This window comes from Phalacrocorax aristotelis, chromosome 1 (genome assembly GCF_949628215.1).
Source record: "Phalacrocorax aristotelis chromosome 1, bGulAri2.1, whole genome shotgun sequence".
In the NCBI taxonomy this organism is placed as follows: domain Eukaryota; kingdom Metazoa; phylum Chordata; class Aves; order Suliformes; family Phalacrocoracidae; genus Phalacrocorax; species Phalacrocorax aristotelis.
In genome coordinates this window covers 57370131-57386732 of record NC_134276.1, presented here as the reverse complement: position 1 = coordinate 57386732, position 16602 = coordinate 57370131, and positions in this window count along the sequence as shown.

The following is a 16602-nucleotide window of genomic DNA, read 5'->3' as shown; positions in this document are numbered from 1 at the left end:
ATCAAATTATTCCCCTGGAAATGCTTCTACACGTTCTTTTTATTAAGATTTCTTTGGCTGCCAGAAATGAAATATGAGACGTACCAGATAGAAAGTAAAGGAAGGCCAGAGCAAATTCTTATAAGCCTTTTTTTTTTTTTTTTTTTTTTGGAGGGGAAGGAGGCGGGAGCGGAGGATGGAGCCAGGGAAATGACAAGTTATCTCACCCAGCTCTCATTCAGGTTCCTGACAATATGAATTCATCCTCCTGGCCTTAAGAGAGAGGCGGCTTTCTAGCACATCCCAGACTTTGACTCGAGGAATTTGACTCGCCCTCTTTTGCTCAGGGGCTGAAGCCGGGCTCGGTGCACTTGTTGGGAGCTATTTTCTCACCGGCGGAGTCACAGACCAAATTAGTCACCGCCGCTTTGTTTAGATGCTGCAGTCCGCCTTCCTCCCGTGCGGCGCTGGAGCAGGACTTCCCTGGGCTCTGCGGGACGAGCCGCCTCCACTTGCCCAGTTGTAGCGTTATTTGTGACACGCGTGAGCGGCAAACGCCGATCCCAAGTGCGGGAGAGCTTCGGTAGAGGCTGCTCATTTATTTCGGACTGAAGAAGAGCTTACCTCTCCAGGGGAGAAAAAAAAAAAAAAGAAAGAAGGGTGTCTATTAACTGTTTATTAATGCGTCTTAATAACCCAAATTATCTCTATAGCGTAGAGCTTGGGAGTAAGAACCATTAAATCTGTTCATGTTTTAAGAGGGATCAGCCTGAACAGAAATCAATTAGCACCGCAGACAAAACCAAGCCCTTCTTAAGACAAGTGACACCACATTTTCAACATATTTCGGCAGTTAATCGGTAGCGCCGATCCTGTTTCTTCCTGTGTTCAAACATTTCAGCGTGACGAGGCGCAGACGCCTGTCAGCTGCCTCACGTTAGGCGAAATCCCCATCACCAAGAGGCAGTTATCCCTCCTCGTCCTCCCGTTTCACACGAGGAAATCCCACGCAATCCCACGCCGCAGGTCGGGGCGTGCAGCAAGAGTTGGGCTGGGGTACGTGCCCCTCCGCCTCCCACCCGTGCCCCGGGTGGGCGTCCCGTGGGGGGAGGCGGGCTGTCTCCCGCCCGTGTCCCCCCGTCTCCTCCCGCCCGTGTCTCCCGGGTGCCTCCGTGTCAGCCCCGGCCCCGCCAAGGGGCACCCCGGGGACAGACCGTGGGGACCCCGGGAATTTAAAGGGGCGTCGAGGGAAGCCTAAGACAGAGCTCCGTGGGTCTTTGCCTCGCTCCACCCGCCGTGGGGACCGCTGGGTGTCTCGGGGCGGTGGGGGAGACTTGGCATCGCGGGGTCCCGCCTTCCCGGCGCCGTGCCCTCCCTGGGGGTGCCCCGAGCTGGAACCGAGGAACCCCCTCCTCTTCGGGGGCTGCAGCCAGGATGGGCTTGATTTATTTTCTCAGAAAAAAAGAAACAAAACCCGACCAACCCTGGACGGGAGGACGCACACCTGTGGGCTCGCTCCCCCTCGGGACCTGTTGATGATTTTAATAGCTAAAGTCAACGTGGCAGCCTCAAAACGGGAGAGCGGGTCAGGATAACCCCGCCACCACAGCGTGGCCGCGGCTCCCCGCAGACCTAAGCCCCGCACCGCCAGCCTCTCGCCTGCCTACAGGCACTTGAGACCCCAAATCAAGGCAACCCCGAGGCTTAGCCCACAGCCCGTGTGGTCCCCGCTTTGCTCCTGCCCAGCAGGGTCCCGCTGGCCCAGGGGATGGGGATGGGGCTCCCGGCCGTGCCTCTCCCGGGCAGGATTTCCAGCTCCTGCTCCCGGTCTGACCCACCTGGCCACGGGGCAGTGGAGGTGAGGGCGATGCTTTCTCCGACGCACTTTGAGGGCAGGAGGGTGAGTTCCCTAGAGACAGGAGTTGAAAAAGCTTAGAGGGGTTGGAAGGGTGTCCTGGGATTCTGCTCCGTGGGTGCTTTAGATACCTCGTATTAAGTACTTGCGGGGTGAAAGGCAGGGGTTGTTCAGCACGCAGAGCTCTGCGGGTCTGCGTGAAACAAGTGATTTCAGGCTCTGACGCTCAGCTTCAAAAAGATGCCCAGCTACAACCGAGGAACAGCTACAGGAGATGGACACGGGGCACACCTTTTTCTTGGGAGCCCTCTTTGCAAATCCCAGCGTGGTTTGTGCAGGTGCACGGTCGGCCCCGCGGGACCCCACGGCCGGCTTTGGCCCCTGACTTTCGTGTACTGCTGAGCCAATTTCTCGAATGCGCGTTCTCGGGTGTCACTGGGCGATGCCATTTCATTAAAACCTGCTCTAATTGCCCGGCTCCGGCTGGTGGTGGTTGGGCTACGGTCATTTCTTGACCAGCCTTTCTTGACCTTGTTACTGTAATTACTGAAGAATAAAGGTATGCTTGAAATTTGTTTTTATGGCCTGAATATTCTGCATACAGGATAAATAATACTTGCTCTTGCATCTCATCAGCTAAATTTAACAATTAGCAAGCTAGCATTCAAATAGTTCAGGAACCGGTATTGCTGGCTGATATTTACCGAAACATTTTGTATAAACAATGTCCGTTCATACACATCTCCACAAATCAAATGATGTTGTTGCGTCCAGATTATTTAATTAAAACTCATTAGCATTAATACTGATATTTTAATGTATTTTCAACATAATCTCAGCAATTCAGTTTTAAAAAGTCCCAAATGTAAAAAAAAAGTAATCAGAAAGCAACAGCTTCAGGTGCATATTGGTCACAGATGAAAGACATTGGGGAAAACCCAGACCACACTAAGGAGAATGACATCTCTACCACGGTTTTCACTAAGACCAGGCCTTTACCCAACTTTTTTTTTTTGTTTTCGTTGATGCTTTGCAATAAATTAATTAGTTTCTGAGCTCCAGACTCTTCAGAGGGTCATAAATCCTGATGAAAACATGCTCCCTCTTGAAGTTGCACCTGGATCACTCATAGGAACATTTTTTTAAATTAATGTAAAAGTTCCTTTCTGCTTAATAAAGTGAAAAGTTGAAGAGGATAACGGATTACCTGAAAATTTAGTCTTTCATTTACACCTCATAAGTATTCTTGAGAAAGCTCTTTTTCCGACACGAGCTAATGACAAACTTAGCTCCTGGGTGTCTGACTGGGGCACGTTATTTAAAGACTGCTAACCAAAACAATTGCTGAAGTTATATTTACAGTCTTTTTTCCTTATTTATTTCCTCTGAAATCCTCAATAACCATTTTTATTACATCAAATAAGACGTACCAAAGGCAAGTTCCCGCTAAATGAGCAGAATACTTTATCTCTAGCTTGTAACAAAGAAAAAGGTCTCTCGCTTTGGAAGGATTCGGGTATAAGATGGCGAGGTTTTAGGGAAAGGGTACTCTTTATGAAGCACTGGTTTTGTAGGTATTGCTTTCATATGACAGGTTAAGTTTTTGTCAGTCTCCAAAACCCATGCTTAAAAGAAAACATTAATTCTCTCTTGTGCTGCCTTTTTATAAATTGAAAGGAGGGGAGTTAAGTCACCTACTAAAATATTTATTTATAATCAGCTGTGGAGAAGTAATGATAACCTCGGAGCAAGTCGACCTTAGCCAGGTATTTTAATAATTCTGACAAACACGCCTGTCACCTGGGAACACACCACGAAGCTCCAATAGAGCTGAACATCTAGTAGCAAACTAATACTAGTTGCGGCTGCAAGATGAGCCACTATCCCACCTCGCTAGACACCTCCTGTTGATGGCAGAAGATATCCCAACTAACCTCCTCCCTTGGACATGCCACCTGTGCGTGCTCTCTCAAGGTTTTCCATCCAGCTCTTTCAGCTTCTGGCCCATGGTTTGTTCTCATCCTCATTCTCAAACTCTCAGCTGCTTCTGACACCTGCAGCCCTGCTCTTCAGCACTCATTTCTTTCAGACATTTTTTTGAGGCCATCTTTTCCAGATCTGTTTCTTCTCCTCAAGGAGGTGACAGCTCCCTCATGCTGCTCACACCGTCTTTGAGCTGAGCCCCAAGGACTTTCCTCTTTCACCCTCTCTTTGCCTTACCTCTCCCCTTCGCTGGTGACTCTAGAGAAGAAGATGGCTTCCTTTATCACCTTCACTGTGACAGCACAGAAAGTCCCTCTTCGCTCAGGTTCTGTCTTTGTAGTTGTTTTCAAAGCATCTTATCTTAATGGGTTTTAACATACCAGCAGAGCTCAGAGTGAGCCGCTAGTTTCTCAGGCTTCGAGTATTTTCTTCCCCTCTCCTCTCTTGCTTAATATTCATACTAACATCACCAAGCCTCAACCTTCCCTTACTGTCCTTCAAACCAAACCCTGGTCAAGTCGTACATAATCTAGATTAATGTAAAATCCTTTGACAAATATAATTTGTTCATCTTCGCTCTGCCCTTTCATATCAGTGCACATGTCTCCTTCACCCATGTGACCACCTTTGGCTGTGCGTTCCTCCTCTACGCCCCTTTTCTCCACACAGCTTTCAGCAGTTTCAACACAGCTGTTGAGCTAGCACTGACAACTGTGCGTCTTACCCTATCTTATGCCTTAACTACAGTGTTGCTCTACGTGCTTCTGTCTTTCTTGTGCTTTTGATACCCTCTTCATGGTCCATTGATTCAGCTTCCCTCTCAAGCATCTCCAGCTTTGCCCAGTTTTGCATGTAAGGAGCTTTGTGTGTGGTTAGTTGTATAGTGTACTCCTAATCTCTCCTTAAAGTTGACCTCTCCAACTGCACCAGCAAAACACACAGCAAAATCGAGGCAGTTGGCGGGCTAGGTGGCTGCTTATTCTGATATGAGGGGTGATTCTACCCTTTCCTCATCCTGTTTGCATGTTGGATTATCTGTTGTTTTGTGTTACACACTAGGCTTCTTCATTCTCCAGTCCCAGGAGTGTATCTCAGGCTGCATGCACAGCAGAGCTGGATGAAGAACACAGGTTTCATTTGTCAAGACTTAAACATACACTCACGCATGCACGCAATTTATTTTGTATATATTTATAGATACCTTTAATTTCAGTAAAAAATGTTTTTCCACACCCTAGACATTTTTAGAGAAAGCAATTCCTTCTAGAACACCAAAATGTAACATTCCCAAATAAAATACATACCTTGCACCTTGCAGTTGATGAGGTAACCACTGTTATTTCATGTATCTCCTTCAAGCCACTGTCACCAGGCATCTGGGGAAGCTCCTAAAATGTGTGGCTGTAAGACATTTCCAGTACCCAAGCTGGCTCAAGACTATGGACCCTGACACATCACTGTAGAGCCTGGGCTCTGAATCCCAGCCCTGCAGCAGGCAGTGGGGAAGCTTATAAAGACCATTTATAGGCCACCTGGATTCAGGTCAATGTTTTCAGGGCTTAATTCCAGGGAAGTTCCACCAGAGACATCTACCAGGATTTCACACTGGGGACAAGTCTTCTCCAGGACACCACGTGAACTCTGTGGGTCAAGCATTCATCTTCTGTATGAAGATACAGCATGAACCATGCTTGTAGCATATTTGGACAAGTGGCCCACAAGTGAGGTCCTGAGGTGCAGTGTTGGCCACAGACTATGAAAGGTCCATTCCTATTTCCAAGGGTAACAGTTAACAGCTCCTTCCCAACTTAAGATTACTTGGAGTGGTTTCAAGGAACTCTGACCGTGGACCTAAGTGCCAGCTCCAGTCCAAGGTTATTTTGCATCCAACTGTTGCAATATAAATGCTGGGATCAAGCACAGGCAAACTTAACAATGAAGTGAGACGGAAGGCTGAGGATGCATGAGATTCTTCTGATGGAGCAATACCCATGAGAAATAATTCCAGCTCTGGTCTCAATGGGAGGCCACACAGTCAGGCAGCTGTGATTCTATCATGTAGTTTGGCTATATGTACAGCATGGAGAGAGGCTGGAGGGGAAGGGGTGATAAAGCTCCTTTCAGCCCTTTAAGAAATCCCCACTCACATAAGCAAACATTCCATCGCTTGGACATTGTCTTTTCAGTTGCTCCCCATGGTCTATCACAACTTACACCTCTGTGGTACTGCAGGATAGACCCATTTTCTGCCTGTAAATTTTTAACAAATCCAAACGAAGACTCTCTCAAGAGTAAAGGTCACAGCAGTGAGCTCTTGTCGCCATGCTGTTACTCAAAGGAGCAACATTCCCATGGAAGGCAGGGACCTCCGAGGAAACACACATGCACCATATATAGCAGCTGGACTTACATATGTAAATAGTTACATATGTTTATAGTTACATACGTAAATGATTTTCATTCGTATGTTGGTGTAACTAGCAATGTCCAACTAGGATATTAATCGCATGGATATTTCCAGGGTGTGTTTGAACATAACAGCAATATGAAACAAAACACAAAAGCGTCGATGTTACCTAAACATCCTATCTGAAGACTGAGCAAATTGCATTACTTTCACTTCGCCTTCTTTATTCCTATCCATGTATTTGTCATTACTTCTAGCCCCGTTACTTGCACTGCTTTTATTTTAGCAATCACTAACCCTAATTGGCATCAACAGGAGTGGGAAAGGTGTAAGCGTGTGAAATGCACAGCACTCCTCTTGGGGCCCCATATAGGTGGCGATGTCCCTGTGCGGTAGCTCCCCAAGCAGTTCCAGGCTAAGCGAGCCTCCAGGTGCGTGGAGTTGTGAATTGTGGCTGGAACAGGCCTTATTTTTGGAATTATGCTCAAGAGCTGTCTGAAACTTTTCCTTGGGTTGGGATGCTCATCATCTCTATGTCTCATTCACAGGACTGAGCTTGTGTTGGAGTTTTTCCCTCTGGAATCACCAGACTGGGTTTTCCTCCTCTACCCAGCCACTCATTTCCATAATAAAAGGCTGCGAGACCATCTTCCCTCAGCCAGATTTGCCTGAATTTGGCCAAAGTGATAAGCAGTTTTTAGGAAGGGACCACCAGAGAGCCCTACATAAGCGCGCTGCCTGGTAGCACAACATTTTCCCCATTAGGAAGCCAGCTTGAAAGTCACCGTGTGTGTCCATGGACTGAAAAATCTGCCAGGGGTGGAAGAAGAAACACCCAGCACTAAGCTTGAACTTTTTTTTTTTTGTAATGGGTTGATTCTATGATTCTATGATTCAAAACTGGATCATTCTGACAGAACAAGGCTGGGGATGAGCTTTTCACAAGTTAACACGAGGAAACGCGTGGGGCGGTTGCCCCCGTGGGCCTGCTGGCAGCATCTGGGCAGCAGGAGGGCCCGGCCGTGCCTGCCTCACCCCAAACCCAGATGACCGCACGGTTTCACAGGAACGCTACTGGAGGACGCGTTGGCCTCCTGGGAAACCAGCCGTGCGTGGCAGAGTGTGGGCAGGGATGGCCCCGTGGCTCGGGGGCTCAGCCTCACAGGTGGGGGACTCGGTCCCACAGCTCAGAGCTCAGTCCCATGGCTCAGGGATGCACCTCCCGGTAGAACAGGGAAGATGCCAGGGGTGGCAAGACAGGAGGGGCTGAGTACCAGCCCGCTCCACCGAGGCCGGGAGCGTCCCCGTGTGCTGAGGGTCCCGCCCGGCTCTTGACCCCAGCCCTTCGTGTCCGTGGCAGGCGTGGGACACACACACACACACACAGAGTGCCTAGGCTCCTAGGGGAGGGGCAGCCAGGGTCTGGGTTTACACTTACGCGTTGCACTGGCTCTGCGGTGGGGCAAAACACGGAAAGGTGTATTTTGGTCAGGCTGCGGGTGTGATTTGCACACATGACCTGCGTGGTGCGGACACGCGTGTCCGGGACGAGATTGCCCTTTTTTTTTTTTTTCCCCTGAAACAACCGGAGCAGCTCGGCCAAAGGGCGAGCCGAGCCGAGCCCCCCCCGCCCCGTGGGAAGCGCGGCGCGGCAGCTGGCGTGGGCGGCCGAAGAGCTCCGCGGCGGGGAGGGGCTTCCACGGGCAGGGGAGGTTTGCAGGGTAATGAACAGCCTTATCGTCGCTGGTATCTTTACAACTGCTTAGATGACTTTTTAATTGTGGCTTAATGCATTTAATTATGACAACTCTTCCCCGTTTTCAAGTATGATGTATTAATATTACAGATCATTAACGTTGCTAAATTACTGTAATGACACAGAGTCCTCAGTGTCCCAGTTAGACGGGAAAAAAAAAAGACCCGCTCTTCTCATTTGGCTCCTTTGTTATTCGCCTTATAGGAAATTCATGCACGATTCTTAGGTCTTTAAAGCATGTAGGAGAGGCTGCCGCTGCCGCTGCCGCTGCACCCTCCTTATTAAATTATTGATAGAGAAAATCCCCCATGTAAAACTTCCCGAGCCCGAGACGGCGCAGGAGCTGGTATTGTCTTTCTAATATCCACTTCATCAATGTAAAAGTTAGAAAGCCTGGGCTCTTGAGCGGGTCCCCCCCCCTCCCCTCGTTCATAATTAGAGCAGACCGTATTTAACATCTGCAAAATAGTCATGCTTATAAGGGATGAGAAATGCGAGATGTTCCATTCTGTTTGCAATGGTTAGACCGTTTTAATCTCTTAACTTCAATATATGTCCTCTAGCAGGCTATACTTCTTGGATTTCATTTTTAGATCCTTAAGGCTGCATATATCTGTCAAACAAGACATAATGAATTTAAAGTGCTAATGCCTAGAAGACCAGAAAAAAAAAACCAACATTGAAATATATCCTCGGTTGATTAAATTACCACCTCTAGCTACTTTACCTCCTTATGTCCAAACAGATTTTCCTTTTTACTTACCAAGTACCGGATCTGGGAGATGTGGAAGATGTAATTTCATGGTTAAAAACGCCCAAAAAACAAACAACCGACAACAACGACAACAACAACAACAACAAAAAACCCCCAACCCATGCACGGGTCTTTAGACAAGTACTTTTTTTTTTATCTTTCTCTTTTTTTTAACATCTTTTCTGATGTGTGCCTATAGGATGGGACTTGCCACCGACCGGAGGTATTTCCCACTTTCACCCGACCTACGGGCTGACCCCGGGGTGGGACCCCCCGACTTGGCTGCGCCCCCCTCGACACCCGATGGCCGGGGGGGTCGGGGAGGGGGGGAGAGGAAGGCGAAGACGGTGGCGGCGGCAGCGGAGGGTCGCCCTTCCCGGCACCCCCGCACCCCGACGGCTCCCCCTGCTCTCCCCCCGCCCTCCTTTTTTTTAGGGGTACGGGCGGGGGTGGTGCGTGTGTCCCGGCCCCGAGGGCGCCGCGCATCTCGCGGGGGACGGTCGGGGCAGGGGAGAGCGGGGACGGAGGGAATGCGAGCAGATTTGTCGCGCTTTGAAATGAAACGTTCTAAATCCCTCCAACAATCCTGTTGACTGTGAGCTCCAGCGCCCGGAGTGCGGCACGGCCCCCCCGCACCCCCACCCCCCCCAAAAAAAAAAAAAAAAGAAAAGAGAAAAAAAAAAGATACATTGTTGGATAAACAGCTCCTTATAGGTAAAAACTGAATGGGCCAAATAGATGAATAAGGAGACACAATGGGAGGGGGGGTGGTGAAAGGAAACGAGTCGGTGGCGGTGGAAGAAAAAGGTAAAAGTGAACAGAGGGGAGAAAAGGAGAGAAAGGGAAAAAAATGTAAATGAGTGAGACAAAAAAGCAAAGAGAAAAAGAAAAGAGAACAAGAGGGGGAAAGAAGTAATATTTTCCTTGATAAAAATGCACAAAAGGGAAGATGAACTTTGTTCTTTTTCTCTTTCTACTCTCCTCTCTCTTTCTGCTTTTCGCCTCGCAGCACGCCAGCCTAAGCTGAGAGCTGTAATGTCATTAAATTGCAAATGCTTTTTCATTTCCGACACACACTGTTTACTTATCTGGCAAAAACATATGTTGGAAGGAATCCGTTAAATTCTGCCCATTGCCTTGGGTAAAAGTGCAATGGAAACGGACCCACTGAGCTTCTTCTTTCTTCTTCTTTTAGCACTTCCCTTATCTACAAGACTGCTTCGCAGAAAACTGGCTAGTTCAATGAAAAATGAAGATACAGCAGGAGATTAGAGAAGAACACTGAGCAAAAAATTCCTGGAGAGAGGGTCACTCCATTGCAAATGATTTCACTCCTCTAGATCTGCATAAATTACTATTTTTAAGGCATCTCCAAAGTCTGTATATTTTTCTCACTCTGTCAAACATTTAATTTCACGCCCCGTGTTCTGAATATGCTAAAATGCATATCTCTGATGCACCTTTAAGCCAGAAAAACGAATGCAAAATTGAAGATAAAATGATGTGATTTGCACTACAAGCCTATTACTTGAGGTATTTACATATAGTTTACCTCTGCAGTTCTGAGAATGATTTATTAAAAAAAAATCTGGATTAAGCTCATATAAATATGTATAAATCTTTGTTTAGAAAATAGATTTTGCAGCTGTTGTGTCAAAAAGTTCTTTAAGATTCTGTGAAGAATTTTCCTTTTAGCCTGCTTTTTTTTATTAAAAAAAAAAAAAAGAGGGGAAAAGGACAGTATTTGACATCCTGCTTTTGGCAGGAAGGAAAACACGCACGCACACACACGTTCAGGCATTCAGGATTTTGCTAAAGAAGGTTCGGGGTTGGTTTTTTTTTTTTTTTTAAATTTATTTCGCACTTTTCTTCCCAAACTTCTCCGTCTCCCTCTCCCCCGTCTCCGGGACCCGCCACCAGCCGCCCCCTGGGTCTCGCTGGCGTGCGGGAGAGGGGGCCAGGCGTACTGGGGCCACTGCTTTACGCTGCGGGGACTGGGGCGGGGGGAGACGGAACCCGGGCCCCCGAGCGCGGGAGATGGCCCCGGGGCGGCTCTTCGCCCGGCCCGGCCCGAGGAGCGGCGGCGCTGCCTTTCGGCGGGGGGGCTGCTCTCCCCCCGCCCCGGCGGGATGAGCAGCGCGCAGGGAAATGTCCCGCCGCCCGCCGCCGCCGGCGGCAGGTGGGTCGGGAGGCCGGGAGGCAGCGCCGCGGCGGCGGGACGCGGGAGCCGCCGAGGGAGGGAGCGACCGCTTCGGCGGGCGGGGGGGTGGGGTGGGGCGCCGCTCCTGAGGAGGCGGCGGCGGGCGGCGGGAGGCCGGCCGGGCCGGGAGGTCGCTGTGGCCGGGCCGCAGCCCGCTCGGTCGGCGCGCGGGGCCCGCGTACCCGGCAGCGGCCCGAGGGCCCCCCCTGGCGGCGCCGGCCCACCGCGCCCGGGCTGGGCCTCTCCCCCGCGCCCCGGGGCCTCCCCGCCGAGCGGCCCCGGACCCCGCGGTGTCCCGCCGAGGTGTGTCCTTCTCCTCCTCCTCCTCCTCCTCCTCCCCCCTGAGCCGCCCTCCCCGCCGGAGAAGCCCCCACCCTCCCCTCCTTCTGGAGGAATCTGCAGCCATCACCGCAGAGGCTGAGGGGGGGGTAGGTCCTCAGGAGCCCCGCACTGTCACAGTCCTCCTTCTTCGTAGAATTAACCTGAATAAGCTCCGAAACAGCCTCTGGAGACAGTCCTCACGCTTCCCCTCTCCAACACCTGTAACCGCCCCGACGGGGCAGGGGTGTGAAGCGTGTGAGCAGCGAGGGCGCTCGCTTGGCATAACCATGCGCTCGATAGGGAAGAAGAGAGTTTTCAGATAACTTCAAGGTTAATTTAACACTTAGCCGCAAAATCTAGACTTTGAATAATACATGAATTGCAATGATTCTGCTGTGATATGGTGCTCAGGAAGTTATTTCCCTCCTGCCCTGCCCCGGTCCTATCATCCTATTTTCATCTCCAGAAGAGATGCCCCAGATTTGCTGCTTCCCCCAACAAAGAAACGTGTTGTCGCGTGACATGACAAAGTCACTTACAACGGCACCATCCGTATATACACACCGCTGCACGTTTTGGTCTCTGGTAACAGACCTCAGAGATAAGAAATCGAAACTCAGTCTACACTTGACAAACTCACTGGTAGAAAACTCTCCTTTATTTTTTTTTTCTTTGAAGGTGGTCAGCTCTTCTGGTAAGTGCACGGCTGTTCCCCCCTTGCAGAAATACATCAAGCTGATGGCAGCTGTCAGTTTCTCTCCCGTCACGGACAAAAGCTTCATGCTTTGTCCATTTGTCAGTCCCAGGGTGACCTGGGCCATGGACAGAGTGCCAGCACAGCTTGCTGCCTTGGAGGGATAAAGACCAGGGTTTGAGCTCATCTCTTGTCCCCACAAAGGTAGGAAGGAAGGAAAAATCAAATGTTATTCTTCTTGAGAAGAAGCAGCGACAATCCTCAGGCACCGATGGCACCAATGACAGCAGCATGGCAGTGGAGATCCCTGAAGGCCATTCCTTCACATTTAAACAGGAGAATAGTGAAGGCATGAGGGACATTATGACAGTCTTGAGAAGAGCTTTACTTTGGACAGCAAAGGTTCATCTCACAGACGTCTCAGAAACAGGTCTGCCAGCTATCAGGTATGTAGTGGCCAAACCCAGTCACTTGTAAGAGGCAGCAGGATGAAACCAAGATGTACAGAAGGGTCTCCCCGCTGTGACAGCAGAACGCTTGCCCCTCTGCCACGAGTGCTGTGTGAAGGACATCTAGGCAGCGAGCCCTCTTCAGACAGGGCCGGTGCGCTGAAGCTCCACAGGCTCAATAGTCAAGTGAAATGCCGTAATCCATCACCTCCATTCCATGCCACTGTTTCAAAAGGCATTCATTCACTTCTAACAACTTGCTGGCATATTCTGCTCTTTGTATGTCAGGACTTTGGGTCTGTACCATCACCGCTACACAAGAATTAGTCTTCTGAGAGTCTTAAGCCCCACTAAAACCAACCGGAAGAGTTAGTCAGGACAGGGATGGCACTAAGTAAGGGTTCTGTCATTTGCAGCTGCTGTTACCTCGATGGAATTCACCACCACACCAGCTGGCTTTGCGCTGGAGGAACAGACGCAGATCGTGGCGCTTTGCACCGGAGGGACACCTGCACACATGCGCGTGGAGAAGACTTTTGAGAACCAAAGCAGCTCTATAGAACAGGACGGTGACCAGATCGTGGTGCCAAACATACATTTGCAAAACTGTTGCATTTATCAGAGACCCAAAAGCCACAAATACTCAGGCCCAGGCACTCCAAGGGGACGCATCAGTGATGGCAGGACAGACGCTCCCTCTCCTCCTACCCCTTTGCTATTGAAAACGGGGTGATGGAAATAACAGATGACCCTGATGATTCTCAGTTTAAGCCATAGACCTATCCCACCCCTCACCACGTGGAGGATCAATGCTAACTTACTCTAGGGAGTTTGCCACCACTTGCTTGGTCTTCCAGGAGTCAGCAGAGGCTTCCTCCCCTTGGCAGGAAGGCTGGAGATGAGGAGCTGCCAGGGAAGCACCGGAGACGTGGCTGCATTGGAATCAAGGCTAACGAGGAAGGCACAGAGATCACATATCGATAGCTCTAGATGATGACGTATTTTGAAAGTATCTGTTGATACTCCTCACCTTTGTAACTTGCACAATATAGATACTGCAGAAATTGTATCCCTTCCCCAAATTCCTCCTGACTTCCTGGCCTGGCACTAATTCCCAGCAATTCTAGTTCCTTTCTATGAAAAAGGAGCAACGCAGCCTCATCCCTGCGAGCTTCCTGTGTTTTATGCACTAAACTCATTACCCTGCATTGCTTCGATACGGTATTATCTGAATGTATGCACGAACAGCCCTGACCCGACCCGGCTGGATCCTGTGTAGTCTCTCGTGGGAACCCATGCTCAAGCTCCGGGTAGTGTTGCCATATGCAGTGTAGGGAACCTTCCATATGGTTTCTGAAAAGTGGTTACAGCACACGTGCACCAGGCACTTTTCAAAGTAAAACAGATCTGTTCATTTTTATTTTCAAAATACCAAAGCAGTAAAATCATGTAATTGAGTAATCACTTGCCAAATTTCCTTTTTTAATCTAATCTATTTTGAGTTACATCAGAGCCAAAATGCAAATTAAACTGGTACGGTTCCAAGATTTTTTTTTTTTTTCCCTTTTAGAAAACACAATTTAAGGTACTCGTAAGTAAGGAAATTTTAAAAACCATTTGTTTTGTATGCTGTAAACTTTGGAAAACAAGTTTCGGCCTGAAGTAAATTTTCATAGGTAATAGGTTAAATAGAAGTCTTATGTAAATGGTGATCTCTTCTTAACAACTCCCATGTTCACTTTGTAAAATTTGATTTGAAAATAATGCCATTGTTTTAAAAGAGGCTCAAAGGGTCAGCGACTAGGGAAAAAAAAAAGTATCCGCTCTAACAAGGCACGTGTAGAGTCTTTTCATCTCCAACTACTGCATCAGAAAAGGAAAGAGTCCCAAGGCTGCTCATCTGCAGCCTCCATGAATCAATTTTTTGGGGGGATCGTGGTTGCAGCAGCACCAAAAGCCAGACTCGCTCGCCAGCCTGGGCAGACTCGTCAGCACTTGACCACGAGGCGAGACAGCTCCTCGCCACCCTGCCACAGCCTCACGAAGCCACACGTCCCAGCAGATTAACAGATAGATAAAAGCAGCCTTCCCCGAGTACCCACTGCTGGTAACCTTTGCTCTTTGGGTTGCAGTTGTTCAGATTCAGCCTCTCCCTTACCTTTTCACAGGCAGACCTTGCGAAAAGCCACATGACCTCGTGGGTTGCCTTCTACCACGGCGTTGCCACCTGTTGAAAAAACTGGCACCCACTCAAGTCATGGCTGTTTTCATGGTCTTATCTTCCTCCCCTCAAAACTCCATCCTCAAACTGAGGGCGCTTGTGATGCCTCCCGGCCCCTTTTCTAAGGCTGCAAAGGCACAACTGACCCTGTTCATTTTAAAATACTTTAAAGCAGCCAACAGTTTTCCTTTTGCCGGACACCCCACCTCCCCCCCTTAGCTCTGCGTTTCGAGGGCTAAGGGAGGGGACAGGCCAATCCTTAGCATGCAAAATGCAGCAGAAGACGTACAGGAGAGGTGGAGGAGTTACAAGGCTGAGAGTTTGCAGAAGTCTGACTGACCTTGCAGCTGCCCTTCTAAAGGGGATCTTGCCCCTCTTCAATGTGCCTTTTCTACCCCATCCCCAGCAGTGCCACCAGCACTCATCAAATCCCGATGACCCGGTTCGGTGAGCTAAAACCACTGAGAACTGTTTTGTCTTTTCTTCTCCCGCTGCTACAGGCTGAGTTTTTTATCTCCTCAACTCCATCTCATGCAAACTGCTAGGTGACAGGCAGTGTCAGTCCAAGGGAAGCAAGAGCAGCGTGCAGCCAGGGGCACAGGGACACGATTTTTTTGGCGGCTAACAGTTAGCCCAAATTAGCTGCGATGTCAAACCGCACCCTCAGGTCTCTGATGGCGAGGGAGACTAAAGGCATGGTAGGGAGGGCAAAGGAGAGACAGGAAAAGCGTGAAATCAAAACAGACCAAGGATAAAGAGAATACGCATACTAGATGCAAAGTAGGGGCTGGACTGCGAGTGTTGATCGTGGGAACAGATGGAAAGATAGAGAGAGAAATGACACCCATTGCACTCAAAATCATTATGTGTGAGAGAGGGGGGAGAGGAGAGGGGAGGGGAGAGTCACAGCGCACTGGGGAGATGGAATTTGCAAGACAGGGAGAAGATTTGCAGGACATAATGGTGTAAGAAAAACTGGAATCGGAACTTACTGTTCACTGGAAAATCAAAATCCAGTTGTATCAGTGCGGTTAGAAAAGAACGAGCCTTTGAAAAACAGCCCTCTCTTGATGTTTGACACTCGCAAGGATCACCTGCCCTCTGCACGTTGCATAGTCGCACAGAAAGAGTTAAAAGGAACAGCGTTAGCATCACCTTTGGCCAGCCCAATAAACATTTGTTGTATCAACTAGAGGCGTAACATTGCACAGAATAAACTAGAGCCAAATCAAATGAAATATTCTTCCAGTTCTGTAGAGGATCGAGATGCAAACAAAAAGACTTTGATACTTCCATGGCTCTCCATTGGCACGGGAACCAGAAAGGAATATTCATTAGATCTGACTATAAATGTTTGTCTTGTGTGGGAGGTCTTAGTATAGTAATATGTATTAGAAACTTGATATTTTTCCAATCAAGCCTTTCCACTTCTATTTACATATATTTAATTGTAAATACTCATTTTCCTACCCGAAGCACTTTAAATAAATGTACAATAAACGCATTCTACGCAGAAGGGGTGCGAATAGCCCGGGGGACTTGTGTTCCAGCCCCCACATCGCTGGTCAGGAGCAAAGCAAGACGCTCCCTCCTCGCAGCTTGTGGGGGGTCTCGCAGATCGAGTTGGTGATCTCACCCTCATTTCTCCCGAACCGGGATCCTCCCCCGCAACCAATAAATCATAATTGACACAAACCGGCACCCGCGCCAGTAGAAAAGGCGACGGCTGGCAGGGAGATCCCCTCTCACACATAGAAGTGCATTTCCCCAGAGCACAACCAACTTCAGTCTGCAGTTGTGTCAATACACACTTATCTTTTCCAGGCACCAAAATGCACGGGCAAGAGTTAGTACGCTCTGTACTATTTTTATTTAAAACACAACCGCAGATTGCACAGGAACTCTCAAGTGAGACGTCGCCATCTGACCTCAGCGCAGTTCACCGAGGTCAGCAGCAGCAGCGCTGCCTTCGGGGGGAACGCG